This window comes from Camellia sinensis, chromosome 15, assembly GCF_055761805.1.
Source record: "Camellia sinensis isolate YWXY chromosome 15, ASM5576180v1, whole genome shotgun sequence".
Lineage (NCBI taxonomy): Eukaryota > Viridiplantae > Streptophyta > Magnoliopsida > Ericales > Theaceae > Camellia > Camellia sinensis.
In genome coordinates this window covers 44,101,451-44,116,877 of record NC_138975.1, presented here as the reverse complement: position 1 = coordinate 44,116,877, position 15,427 = coordinate 44,101,451, and positions in this window count along the sequence as shown.

The following is a 15,427-nucleotide window of genomic DNA, read 5'->3' as shown; positions in this document are numbered from 1 at the left end:
CGAGCCTCTCAAGGGTAAAAGTGTAGCTTTGTCCATGTCAAATGGTTCTGAGATCTCGAATCTGTCTGAATCCAGGAGAGTGACTGTTGTTCGCTGACAATGCAGGAGTCCGTCCCATGGGAGCCGGATTTGCCCCTAGTGTTGTGGATAGGAACTCAGTAGTTCTTCAACAATACTTTCTTATTTCTTCTCTTCTGGGGTTTGGCATTCTTGCCAGTCTTCATTGATTTGCAGGACGATGTAGACGTCCCCCGAACGCCCCGGGAGGGTTTAGCTCCCGTTCTGTTCATTTAGGGTCACTACAGTTCGGACTCTCAAAACGTCACGGTTCTAAGTCTGAACCAAAGAGTCCAAATCCGGCAAATCGTTTTAGGAAAACTGATTTTTGAAAGAAGTGCCAAACATGGACTGCTTTGCCAGATACAGAGTCGCCACCTAAATATTTTATTTTGGGAAATTTAGGAAACCCTGACTCGGTGCCAAAAGGCCACGTGTCCGTCATCACCAAAGTTGCCTCGGCTCGGGAACTTGGGTACGATTGGGGAAGGTCACTTCGTGAGCACCCCCGCTCGCCCGGTCATAGACCGGCCTCTACTAACCATGATATCAATTTTTGAAAACATTGCGAGTTCTTATTCCGGTTTATTAGCCTAGGTTACTACGTGATGCTCACAGCATATAAATATAGACCGGGTCGCCCGAGTTGGAATTAAAACATTTTATGCTTGTTTTTGAAAATGGTTTGCTACCCGCAGGTAGGCTTTGAAACATTTTGATGATTCATTCCAATTCAGATAACCCAACCTTCACCCACAGGCATTCAAGCAGATATGTCAGATAAGCACATAGCCTCATGGTAAGCATGCTATTCATGGCAGCACTCACACGTATGCAAGGATGCTAAAGCATAAAAACTTACCGGGTACTCCAAGCCAAAACAAAGAATTACATTAGAAATCATGCATGATCCTAAGTATACAAAAATGCTTAATGCAACACATGCGAAGTGCAACTATAGTAGGCTCGGCTATTCTAAGATGGTATATGAAATGCTACAACTACCATGTATTCAATTTGGAATTGAAAGTACGATGCAGTTAGTATGGTGCGCCGAGCCCGGTGCATGCAATACAGATGAATGATGCAAACATGCTGTCATACTGTATGCTAATTTACATATGCCCTATTCTAACCATCATAAGCGGATAAATAAAAGGGAGAAAGACGTGGGGTTGGAAGACATACAACACACACACGCACACTTATTACAGTTGTGCCCTCATGCAGAGGGTCCAAATAAATATACAGTCCAAATATTACAGTCCCAAATAAAAGAATATTACAGAATTCTAATTAATGAATTAACTGGAAAGTAAATAAACTGGCGTGCAAGCCAGGGACTGCCTTGCTTCTGGTGGATGATGCATGTCCGGATTGTCTTGCGCGGAAATCCACCGGAATGCCCCAATTAGCCTCTGTTTACATCTGTTTCTTGAAATGCGTGCCAAGCCTTGAAAAGTTGCTGATTCTGCGTTTCGCTGCAACAGAGAGCAGGAAAGGGGCATAGCAATGTATTTGCACAGATATATGCATGTCTCGATCCTCGTGCCACTAATCACGCATACCGAGGCATAATGGCCGAGGAATCGAAATGCACAACTCAATATAGGATGAATGCACATGAAATTACAGCTAAAACCTCACCCCATCATGGATAATCCGGAGTGTCGGTGACTGGGGAATTGAGACACATTCCGTCACTCGGAGTACGAAATGCACCTCGTTTCCCGTACCCGGGCTAACTCCTATTCCGGACACGATGCAATATGCATGATATGCATGAAATGCAACTGAGATATAATCCTAACATACAGAATGCTATGGAAATGAGGTGCCTCGAAATATGTGCACACGGGCACGCAAACCGAGAAAATGACGGAATGCTGAAAATGAGGTGCCTCGAAATGCGTGCACACGGGCACGCAAACTGAGGTGATGGCAGATACAATGAAAATGAGATGCCTCGAAATGCGTGCACACGGGCACGCAAACCGAGGCGATGGCAGATACAGTGAAAATGAGATGCCTCGAAATGCGTGCACACGGGCACGCAAACCGAGGCGATGACAGATACAATGAAAATGAGATGCCTCGAAATGCGTGCACACGGGCACGCAAACCGAGGCAATGGCAGATACAATGAAAATGAGATGCCTCGAAATGCGTGCACACAGGCACGCAAACCGAGGCGATGACAGATACAATGAAAATGAGATGCCTCGAAATGCGTGCACGCGGGCACGCAAACCGAGGCGATGACAGATAGAATGAAAATGAGATGCCTCGAAATGCGTGCACGCGGGCACGCAAACCGAGGCAATGGCAGATACAATAAAAATGAGATGCCTCGAAATGCGTGCACACGGGCACGCAAACCGAGGCGATGACAGATACAATGAAAATGAGATGCCTCGAAATGCGTGCACACGGGCACGCAAACCGAGGCGATGACAGATACAATGAAAATGAGATGCCTCGAAATGCGTGCACGCGGGCACGCAAACCGAGGCAATGGCAGATACAATGAAAATGAGATGCCTCGAAATGCGTGTACACGGGCACGCAAACCGAGGCGATGGCAGATACAATGAAAATGAGATGCCTCGAAATGCGTGCACACGGGCACGCAAACCGAGGCGATGGCAGATACAATGAAAATGAGATGCCTCGAAATGCGTGCACACGGGCACGCAAACTGAGGCGATGGCAGATACAATGAAAATGAGATGCCTCGAAATGCGTGCACACGGGCACGCAAACCGAGGCGATGACAAAATGATGAAATGATAAATGGGCTTATACCAACATGAGTGAGCCTCAGCCACACTCACATCGGATGCCGATGGCAGAAAATGAAGTGCCTCGAAATGCGTGCACACTGGCACGCAAACCGAGGCAGTGATAAAATGCAATGAAATGGCATGGAAATGACAAGTGGGCTTATACCAACATGAGTGAGCCTCAGCCACACTCACATAGGATGCCGATCGGATAAAACGGGAGTGCCTCGAAATGCGTGCACACGGGCACGCAAACCGAGGCAGTGATAAAATGACATGGTAATGACAAATGGGCTTATACCAACATGAGTGAGCCTCAGCCACACTCACATCGGATGCCAGCGGATAAAAATGGAGTGCCTCGAAATGCGTGCACACGGGCACGCGAACCGAGGCAATGATGAAATGTGATGAAATATGGCCAAAATGATATGCAAGCATGCCAATGGAATTTCAGCAACGAAATATGGGGGAAAACAGTCCCGAAATGAAGCGAAATGACATGAAATGCAAGGAAAAGTCCCGAAATGCAACATTAAGCACCCGAAATGGCCTATAGCCATGCCATACATGCACAATATGGACATGTAATGCAAAGACAGAAGCTAGACAGTCCCAAGAGATGCACTTTCACAGTTATGAACATGGCCAAACAGCAAGCATAGATAAGGGAAACATAGCATGCAAGAATAGGGGCCAAAAGAGGGGTAAAGAAGCAAGTGGTGTAAGAAAAACCCAAACTGAAAAATTTCCTTCTACAACACTGAAGATGGACCAAAAATATGAACATTTACAGTATATGGCAGCCTCAAAATCAGTATACAAATATGCTAAAAAATGTGATGTAAAATGAAGCTCAAAAGGTGCTAAAACATGAAGTGTACAAAATAATCACCAAACAGAAAAAAAGTGTGAATGAAACATGAAGTATAGGCCAAAAAAAGGCCACTTTAAGTTCGGACCAAGGTCCAAAAACAGAAGCAAAGAGGGCTATCAACTCATGCAAAAATGAGGCCAAATAAGGGATTGAACAACAAGTGACATATGGAAACATCAAACAATGTTGAGCCCTTCTCCAATGTTGAAGAGGGGCTCAAAATAAGCCTCATATCAGTTTATAACATGCTCGAAAATAAATTGCTCATGGGTCAAAAATAGCATGCAAAATTGTGACATACAAGATGGTCAATGAAGCAAGTGTATTATGGAGGACTCAAACAGGGTTGAACCCTTGATGAGAAGTGAAGATGAGCTCAAAATATGGCCCTTTTCAGTTAGGGCCGAAGCTCAACACAAAAAGCATGCATGGCTTACATATTGATTAAGAAAAAGGGTCAAAAGGGTAAAAGTGTAACTTACCCTTGAAGATCTAGACTTTGGTTGCTTCTTGGATGGATTTGCTGCTCCTTTGGCCTTCAAGAACCCTTCTTTGTTGCTGGAAATGATATAGTGGTGGTAGGACTTGGTGGTGTAGAAGAAATGAAGGTTAAGGAGTTAGGGTTTTTTGAAGTTTTGGGAGTTATAACAATGGAGTTTAGGGTTGAGCCTTGGAGATGAATTTTTCTAACCTAGAAGAAGAAGAACCTCAGCTGGTTATAAGGTCAAGAAAGGGGGTGTAAAAGGGGGGTGAAATGGAGAGGAATTCTCTCTCCCAAAATATCCCCCGGATACAGAAAATATCTGGGGGATATTGCCTCACAGCTGGAAGGGGCACAGTGAGGAGAGCACGGCCGGCCGCTCACTTTTGCTGGAGGTGGCCGGCCGGCCACACCCCCTAGCCGGCCGGCTAGGGGTCAAAAGGGTCAACCAGCTTTTCTGGCCGGCCAGGTATTGGGGAGGTAGGCCTATGTGTGCACAACACAACCATGTAATTGAAATTCCAAGAAAGTGGGCCCAAGGGGTTCAACAATGGCTCGGAAAGAGGGGGTCAAAAGGGTCAAGTTGACTTACTGGCCGGCCATGAACTTTTAGGGGCCTCTCAGGTGTGTTCATCACAGATATGTGGTTCAAAGTTCGAGAAAAAAGGTCCAAGGGGTTCAACATTAGCCCGGAAGAAAGGGGTCAAAAGGGTCAGGTGACCTTAATGGCCGGCCATGAACTTTTAGGGGCCTCTCTGATGTGTAGATCACAGATATGTGGTCGAAAGTTGGCAACGCTAGCTCTAAGGTATTCAACATTAGCCCGGAAGTGCGAAAAACGGGCGCCGGGAGGCACGGGAGGAGAGATAACTGGCTGCTGCAACAATTGCTGGCCTCCCACCCTTCAGTGACCTTCCCTGTGATAAAACAGAGGTACCTGCCAAAAATGAGCGAAAACCGTTGCAAAACGAATGTTCCGGAGCCAGAACACGCAGTTCGGGGTCCCGGAAATGGGCTGTTAAGCACCGAAAATTGTATTTGACCTCGAAGTGGGTTTCTCAGCCCCCAGTGTCCCTCAAAATGTATGAAATAAGATGTATGCCAAAAATCAGAGTAATAGGAGATGGTTAAGCGGTCCCGAACCGAGGCACACGGCCTGACGGCTCCGAAAAACCGGGAACCGGACTCCGAAATGGGCAAAATGGCCTACGGCCACCAAATGTAGCCTACGGACATTGAGAGATGGTCTACGGGACCTCTCCCTCCCCTCAGGAAAAGAAATAGAGAAAACCGAGTCTGGTTCGCAAACCGAGACAAGGCATAGAAAAGGATTCGGGAGTCCGGAGGCAGGGCTCACGGCCGCAACTCCGAAACTTCTGAACGAGCACGTTATGCAACATCACCGAGTGCTCAACTGGTGACGTCTGAGTCTCAAGGTCGGTCAAAAATGGGGTGTCTACAGTTGCCCCTCTTTGACAGAACTCGGAAGTCATAAGTGACGGGAGTGAATGTCAAAGCCCAGAGACGACCCATTTTTGACAAGGCCGAAGACTTAGACAAACATACAGGATAAACAGAGATGTGCCCGCAGGCAGGGGGCAAAATGCAAATGATATGCAAGAAGCCGAGGGTAACCCAATGATCATGCGAATGCAGCAAGCTGTAATGAAGCAAGTATTCGCAAATAGATGCAACAGTTTTAAGCAAGAATGCAAAGCAACAACTACATTTCATGTAGTTAAGAACGCGGGGGATTATTCAATCTCCGCCATGTCTCACACGGAGAAGATACGATACCTGTGCGATTCGTCTGGTCGCACCAGCCTCAATTGAACCGTACATACAATATCGTGCCTGCAAAAGAGAGAAATTGCAACAAGTACAATATGCTAACAACACATATTTGATGTGATTTCGAAAGTTCGACACACGCAGTGCCGGTGAGTGAATGTGTCGCAATGCAAGAATGGAATATGTGTGACAACGCATGCTCAAACACGGAGGTACGCCAATATCAAGAAATGTTCGTGACAATGTGAGAATGCCCATGAGAATGCAAGTTATGTGCATGAAAGTACAAAAATGAGCATGAATCAGAGTGCCATTCGTCGTAAAACAACGAGTATGGAAACGCGTGTTTCGGCGAGGGTAACTCGATCACGGCCTCCGATCTGCTTCTTTGAAAGGTTACAGCTTCTTCAAAAAGGATACACTTTGATTTCGATGAATGATGATGAGACACATGTCGGCACTTGAAACCGAAGTCCCGACAGAGCAATTTCGCGACCGGAAGTGTACGTTTCTTGAACTTTTTCAGGTCCCGGGAACTCCGATCTTCCTCAAAATTTGCAGAGAGCTAGGTGAGCATGTGGAGATGATGGCCGGCCGTTTATCTTCCCTAGGGGGGGTGTCCAACCGTTTTCCACAAAAGCTAATGGCTGGCCGGCCATTTCTGCAAAAAGCAGATGGCTGGCCAGCTAGAAAGAGGGGCCGGCCGGCCATGCCCTTTTGCCGAGGGTAATTTGGTCTTTTTGCCTCCTTTTTCCATGCCTTTTCACCCAAGGCTTGAGGCCTATAAATGGTAGCCGAACCTCACTTCATTCCTTGCCTCTTTCAACACTTTTCTCTCCAGTTTCGAGTTTTACGCGCGTTTTCCAACGCCTCGCGCAAATTGTTTTCGTAAAAACACTTAATTTTAAACACTTTGGAGCGATTAAATTCCGGCTTCGGAGCTTCTTTTTGCATTTTCACCACTTGAGGTAAGTTCATCTTAATATTTAGAATATTTTCTCGGGAGTTGACTTTTGCCAATTTCTGCTCATTTTGCTCATTTTTGCTTCCCTTTTGCAGATTCTCGAAAATGGCAGGCAATTCTCCTCATGGTGGAGGTTTTCTGGGCGATGGGGACGATTTCGATCCTATGACTCTTCCTCCGAGGACTCGACCTTTCATGCCCGAGAGGTACCGTCCAGCAGTGCACGCCCTCCCTCGTGCCGTTTTCCGTCATTTTACCAGTTTTGACGAGAGAGCACCCGCAGATCTGCTTCTCAGAGAGCCGGAGCAGCATCTCTCTCACGAGGCCCGAGAGGTATTTACCTCATCTTCTGTATTTTACATTTCGCACCCTTGCCATGTTTAAACATTCAGCTTGTGACATAGTACTTGCCTTACATCTTTGAACATGTAGTTTCAACATTCAAACTCCCGAACACTCGGTTCATTAATTAATTGCGAACACACAGCCCACATTAAAACACATGGCTCAAACACTGATTTGTTGAACACACAGCCCGAATTCGAAGGTGAACACACAGCCCACACTTTTAATGGAAGTTTGAACACGCAGCCCAAAATTCAAATTCTCTGAACACGCAGCCCAGGTAGATAGTGAACACGCAGCCCACAAATTCAAACTTTCTGAACACGCAGCCCAGATAGATAGTGAATACGCAGCCCACAATTAACTGAAAGTTGAACACGCAGCCCAAAATTCGAATTCTCTGAACACGCAGCCCAGGTAGATAGTGAACACGCAGCCCACAAATTAAACTGAAAGTTGAACACGCAGCCCAAAATTCAAATTCTCTGAACACGCAGTCCAGGTAGATAGTGAACACGCAGCCCACAATTAACTGAAAGTTGAACACGCAGCCCAAAATTCAAACTCTCTGAACACGCAGCCCAGGTAGATAGTGAACGCGCAGCCCACAATTAACTGAAAGTTGAACACGCAGCCCAAAATTCAAATTCTCTTAACGCACAGCCCAGGTAGATAGTGAACACGCAGCCCACAATTAACTGAAAGTTGAACACGCAGCCCAAAATTCAAATTCTCTGAACACGCAGCCCAGGTTGATAGTGAACACGCAGCCCACAAATTCAAATTTTCTGAACACGCAGCCCAGATAGATAGTGAACACGCAGCCCACAATTAACTGAAAGTTGAACACGCAGCCCAAAATTCAAATTCTCTGAACACACAGCCCAGGTAGATAGTGAACACGCAGCCCACAATTAACTGAAAGTTGAACACGCAGCCCAAAATTCAAATTCTCTGAACACACAGCCCAGGTAGATAGTGAACACGCAGCCCACAATTAACTGAAAGTTGAACACGCAGCCCAAAATTCAAATTCTCTGAACACGCAGCCCAGGTAGATAGTGAACACGCAGCCCACAAATTAAACTGAAAGTTGAACACGCAGCCCAAAATTCAAATTCTCTGAACACGCAGCCCAGGTAGATAGTGAACAAGCAGCCCACAATTAACTGAAAGTTGAACACGCAGCCCAAAATTCAAACTCTCTGAACACGCAGCCCAGGTAGATAGTGAACGCGCAGCCCACAATTAACTGAAAGTTGAACACGCAGCCCAAAATTCAAATTCTCTGAACGCACAGCCCAGGTAGATAGTGAACACGCAGCCCACAATTAACTGAAAGTTGAACACGCAGCCCAAAATTCAAATTCTCTGAACACGCAGCCCAGGTTGATAGTGAACACGCAGCCCACAAATTCAAATTTTCTGAACACGCAGCCCAGATAGATAGTGAACACGCAGCCCACAATTAACTGAAAGTTGAACACGCAGCCCAAAATTCAAATTCTCTGAACACACAGCCCAGGTAGATAGTGAACACGCAGCCCACAATTAACTGAAAGTTGAACACGCAGCCCAAAATTCAAATTCTCTGAACACACAGCCCAGGTAGATAGTGAACACGCAGCCCACAATTAACTGAAAGTTGAACACGCAGCCCAAAATTCAAATTCTCTGAACACGCAGCCCAGGTAGATAGTGAACACGCAGCCCACAATTAACTAAAAGTTGAACACGCAGCCCAAAATTCAAATTCTCTGAACACACAGCCCAGGTAGATAGTGAACACGCAGCCCACAATTAACTGAAAGTTGAACACGCAGCCCAAAATTCAAATTCTCTGAACACGCAGCCCAGGTAGATAGTGAACACGCAGCCCACAATTAACTGAAAGTTGAACACGCAGCCCAAAATTCAAATTCTCTGAACACGCAGCCCAGGTAGATAGTGAACACGCAGCCCACAATTAACTGAAAGTTGAACACGCAGCCCAAAATTCAAATTCTCTGAACACGCAGCCCAGGTAGATAGTGAACACGCAGCCCACAATTAACTGAAAGTTGAACACGCAGCCCAAAATTCAAATTCTCTGAACACACAGCCCAGGTTGATAGTGAACACGCAGCCCACAAATTCAAATTTTCTGAACACGCAGCCCAGATAGATAGTGAACACGCAGCCCACAAATTAACTGAAAGTTGAACACGCAGCCCAAAATTCAAATTCTCTGAACACACAGCCCAGGTAGATAGTGAACACGCAGCCCACAATTAACTGAAAGTTGAAAGTTGATTATATTGAACACACAATCCGTACACTTCACTTCCGAACACACGACTACTTCATTTTATTTGTATGCAACTTATTTCACTTCATCGGCACTCGGCCCATTTCATCTTATTATTGACACATATATTCATTCTGAATGCAGGGTGGTTCCCGTAGTGTGCGAGGATATGGTTCCACCGCGGCGTGGGATTGGTATACTGAGCTCCCGGAGGGCGTCAGGGATTTGGTAGACTTGGCAGGGTTTGGGCCCTTCTGCGCCGGGTTGTCACGATGTCCTGCCAGGAGGACCTTGATGGCAGCCCTAGTAGAGAGATGGTGGGACACCACCAATTCCTTCCATTTTTCTGCTACCGGGGACATGACCATGACCCCTTTTGACTTTGCTGTATTGACCGGCCTTGATGTCGGAGGTTGGGCCATCCCATACGATGAGGATATGGGCGAGTGGGAGGCCGCCTGGATGTATTTGTTGGGGGCTCGCCCACCTGTTGATAGGGTTTCAGGGAGAGTCAGATACACTTGGTTCTCCTCCCATTTCCGGCGGGCGGAGATGGTGCCCGAGACTCTTGAGGAGACAGAGCAGTATGCTCGTGGTTTCCTGATGTTCCTCTTCGGTACTACCCTGTTTGCCGACAGAGGGAACACCATTGGGCTATATCTGCTGAGCGCTCTAGTCGACCTATCACAGGTCAGTAGATATGATTGGGGTGGCGCTGGCCTGGCTACCCTCTACTTTTACATGAGCGCGACCTCCCGCGGGCGGGGCGATTTGCTTGGCGGCTACTGGAGAGCTTGGGAGGTACTTTCTGTCTTCTTGATTTACATTTCTGCTCTTCATTACTTGTACATTGCACATACAGCACACTTTTACAGTCTGCATTTTGCTCTCATCATTTCGTACTTACATTCTGCACTGCTTTTCTCAGCTATGGGCTTATGTATACTTCCCATCGTTAGCCCCAGTGCTGGAGGTGGTGGGGATTCCTGTGACCCCATATTCATTGATATTTGAGGGCCCGCACCGGGCGAGGCCTCAAGAGACCCTGGTTCGCCTGCGAGAGTACTTCGACACTGTGCGACACTCAGAGGTACTTCAGAACTTTCAGTTCTTTTCATTTTCATCTTTGATTTGCTCTGTATATTCTCGTTCTCTGATTGGTTCATACATTTATCATCCGCAGATTACTTGGCAGCCTTGGGCACCTCTGGGTGATGATCTCCTACTTCAGTATACCGGAGCATCAGGCATCTCCCGGTATAGGGTCCTGCTCGAAGGGCCAGTTGGCAGAGTCTGGTTCCTGGGGGAGCGCTTCCTGTGCCAGGTACGGGGATATCTTTCTCAGGATGTTCCCGCAGTACCTCCAGCTAGTATGCGGACCGCTGACAGGCTCTCTTACTCAGAGGTAGTCGGCGCCATGCTGGGCAGCGATGCTTTGCTGTATGTTGCGGAGGGGGACTACGCCACCTACCGTCACATATATTTGATGCCCCCATTGACAGAAGCTCGTATTCCGATGATGAGACCTGCCGGTATGTCATCCTCGGATCAGGCTCGGGCTCGAGCTACAGACATCCCTTCTTCTAGCCGGGCTGGCACATCTAGAGGTGGGAGTAGACCAGCTCCCCCGGCTCCGTCGATTCATCCTCATGTCGGATGGCCGGATATGCCCACTGAGTTGATGGCGTGGCAGTACGGGGCTAGCTCTCCGATTCCGATTCCACTAGAGCCTCTGACGCCCAGTGATCGATACGCCATTGATCCGGACTCACCGCCGGTATGCTCCACTTTTCATTCATTATTCAGATGTTTTAGACATTCTTCTGTTCACTGATGATTATGAGCTCATTTTTGCAGCCATCGCGAGGGTACATGGAGGAAGTGGTTGGGCTGGTGGCCACGCTCGAGGGCATGGTCCTACGCAGGGAGGCACAGTTGTCTATTGCAGGCATTCGGGTATCTTTCAGTTTTTCCTGACATTTATCATACTTCTGATGACATGCTGATTTCTACTGCATTGATAGACTATTTCTGTAGAGCACATCTGACACACACCTCACTTGTACATTGTATTTACATGCACCCACTTCATGTAGCCTTTGCTTATATCTGTATCCAATGTACATGTTTGGACTGATGTATTTGATTTGAACTCCTTATTTCCAGATGCCTACATGGTCCGGTCAGCCGCAGGCCAGGCCACCTGGGCCTCATTGGGGAGCTGGGCCATCTGGGCCTTATCAGGGAGCTGGGCCATCCGGGCCCTATCAGGGAGAGGGGTCATCTCGGCCTTCCCGAGGAGCTGGGCCATCTAGGCCTTATCGAGGAGCTCGAGGAGGGCCTGTCCGCAGACGCAGAGCTTATGTTGTGGAGGAGGAGGAGGAGGCTACCGACCGTCAATTTGAGACATCTGTTGAGGAGGGAGGCTCCGGTTTTGGCTCGGGGAACAGAGGCGAGGCTGAGGAGGATCCTGAGGATGACAGCTCCGACTCTGATGATGGTGTGGAGGTTGTCCCGCAAAAGAGGACTAGGCGTGCTTCTCGTTCCCGTTCCCGAGGATTTTGATGCTGCTATTTCCATGCTTTATTTTTCTTTTTACTAGTAGTTTGTAGCACTTTGCACATTGTTAGGCAGTTTTATTTTTGTAAAACCTGTACCTTTATTTGTTGTAAAGCATGATGAAATGAAATAGCTTTTGGAAAGGTGTTTGTACTTTTAGCATCGTATCGCATCAATTTGTTTTGCACAAGAAATGAAATTGAATGGTAATGCGCATTGTAATCACCAAATCAGGTAGTGAACCGACGCAACAAACTAAACAACCCAACTTACTAAGATATAACAGAATCTTTAGCAAGTTTACAACTCGATAAGCAAGAAGCAACAATGCAAACAAACAAGACTTTAACAAAATTTGCTTAAACAGAGAGCAAGGACTCAAAACACAAAACATGTCCGCTCGACAAACAACTCGATAAACAAAGTACAACAACTCGATAAGCAAAAAGCTCAACAACAAAAGGTGTACTTCTGACGATCTGGGCATCGGAACGCGTCTGAAATGAAGGCCTTCGGCTCTCCTGTTGTATGGTAATGCTTGGAGTTCTCCTTCGAAGAGCAAAACAGGGCCGAGGGGACACACTGCAACATTGCCAGTCATCCCTGGGAGCTGGCCGGCCAGAGATATGCCACGGCATGGAGGACTAGAGAGTTTCTGGCCCCTGCTTCAACCTTCAGTTGCACTTTGTTAGATGAATGTGTGGATTGGCTCAAAGAGGAGGTACAAGTTGGGTCCAGCTTGGCATCAGACATCCCGTCCAGCTCTGGAGGGGGACACAGAGATACTTGATTCAACTATGCCCCTAATTTATTGCTTATTAGTATTTTCAAGTTTTCTTTATGATTGTACTAAAAAGCAACCTCGATTGTAATACAAGAGCAGGAGAACTCCATTTTGAAATCAATGAAATTGAAAGTTATGGTACTGAAAATTTTCCACTTTTGGTCCAAAAAATGGTCTAAGTCGTAAAAAGATTGATTTGAACAACGTCAACTTTTATTAAAACTTTTCAAAACTATTTTCGATGTGAATCAGAACTGGACACGCCGAAAATCTGTCACTGAGATGCACAACCCCAGATCCCTGCAACTGGAAAGTTGCCCCTAGTCTGAAGAACAATGCGGCATTCCAAAGCAACGGAAAGTTGCCCCTAGTTTGAACAGCACTGTACCGGAGATCACGGTAAATGCTGATAGATAAAGATGACTGAGATGATCGAAATGGACAAAGTTGATCGGGGAAAAGTTTATGACTGAACTTCAAGACGAAGCTGCCTACGTATCCCAAAGATGGGAATCAAGTCTTACATAGTTCAGGCTAAGGTTCGCTCGAGTATTTTCACTCTCCTTTTGCGCTCTAACTTTTGCCAAGGCCGCCCTTTGCGGGTTTTCAACCTTGCGAGCTCAGTTTTTATATTTTCTAATTTTTTGTGCTCTGACTTTTGCCTAGGTCGCCCTTTCGGGTTTTCGGCCTAGCGAGCCTCTCAAGGATAGTATTTCTTCAACTTGTCCATATTGATCGGTTGTGAGAACTCCAAACCATCTAGATCCATCAGAACCACAGCCCCACCTGACCAGATAGCTTTGATGATATAAGGACCAGTCCAATTGGGTTTGAACTTGCCCCTCGGGTCATGGATGGGAGCTCGGTTGTCTTTGAGCACCAAATCTCCTTCTTTCAGATTCCTGGACTTAACTTTCTTGTTGAAAGCCCGGGCGATTCTTCGTTGATAGCCTTGGACGTGGTACAGTGCTTTCAGTCTTCTTTCATCAAAGAGCATGAGTTCTTCGAATCTGCTTTGCTGCCAATCTGCTTCGGCTATCTGGCATTCAGCCAATACTCGTAATGATGGGACCTCAATCTCAATGGGTAGAACAGCCTCCATTCCATAGACCAATGAATATGGAGTTGCTCCAGTAGAAGTTCTGATTGAAGTCCTGTAACCCCACAAAGCAAATGGCAGCTTGTCTGGCCAATCTCGATAGGTTTCCACCATCTTCTGTAGTATATGCTTGATATTCTTGTTGGCGGCCTCAACCGCTCCGTTGGTCTGCGGCCTGTATGTAGATGACTTATGGAAAGCCACATTGTATTTCTCCAACAAGTCTATCACTTCTTTCTTGAAGTGGGAACCATTGTTTGAAATTATTTCGTTTGGCACCCCGTAGCGACAGATGATGTTGTTCCTGATGAACTTTGCGACATGCGATGCCTTCAACACTGCGTATGATTGGGCCTCGACCCACTTTGTAAAGTAATCTATCGCTACCAGGATAAACTCATGCCCGTTTGACCCCTTCGGGGTAACAGCTCCGATCACATCAATTCCCCAGACTGAAAAAAGCCACGGCGAAGTCATGTTGTATAGTTTTGACGGTGGGACGTTCATGCGATTTGCATGAATTTGACATTTGTGGCATCGCCGAACAAAACCAATGCAATCTTCCTCCATGGTTGACCAGTAGTAGCCCTGTCTGAGGATCTTTCTGGCCAGCATTACTCCATTCATGTGTGCACCGCATTCCCCCCCATGGATGGCTTCCATCAGGCGTTTCGACTCTTCAGCTTCTACACAGAGCTTATGCATTCCCAGATGGCCCCTTTTGTACAAATTTCCCCCGCAGATAATGAACTGAGCAGCCATTCTTCGGACAGCCCTCTTATCCTTGGCATTTGCCCCTGGTGGATATGCCTCCTTTTCCAAGAAGTTCCGGATGTCGTAATACCAGGGGTTGCCGTCTTGAACCTCATCTATGGCGGAAATCGACTCATATGCCGGCGCAAACTTCTGATCGATAATAACTGGACGCATCCGGACTCCGGACGGGATGTCTATCATAGAAGATAGAGTTGCTAATGAATCTGCAAACCTATTGTTCTCTCTTACGAGGTGGGTGAAATTTAGCTTCTCAAACCGAGGAATTAACAAATCCAAGGTTTGGTGGTAGATTATCATCCTTTCCTCTTTGACCTTCCAATCTCCTTTTGCTTGAGACACAACAAGGTTCGAGTCCCCAATGACGTCCACTCGTCTTGCCCCTAGTTCCAGGGCTGCTTCCAGGCCAGCAATACATGCCTCATACTCTGCTTCATTGTTGGAAACTTTGAACCGGAGCTTGAATGCTAAAGGAATACGGGAATCATCAGGCGCTATCAGCAACACCCCTATCCCATACCCATACTGGTTTGACGCTCCGTCAAAGTACATTGTCCAGGTTTCATCTTCAACATGCAGAATGGCTTCATCTGGGAATAGATACTCAACCGCTTCATCCCCCTCAA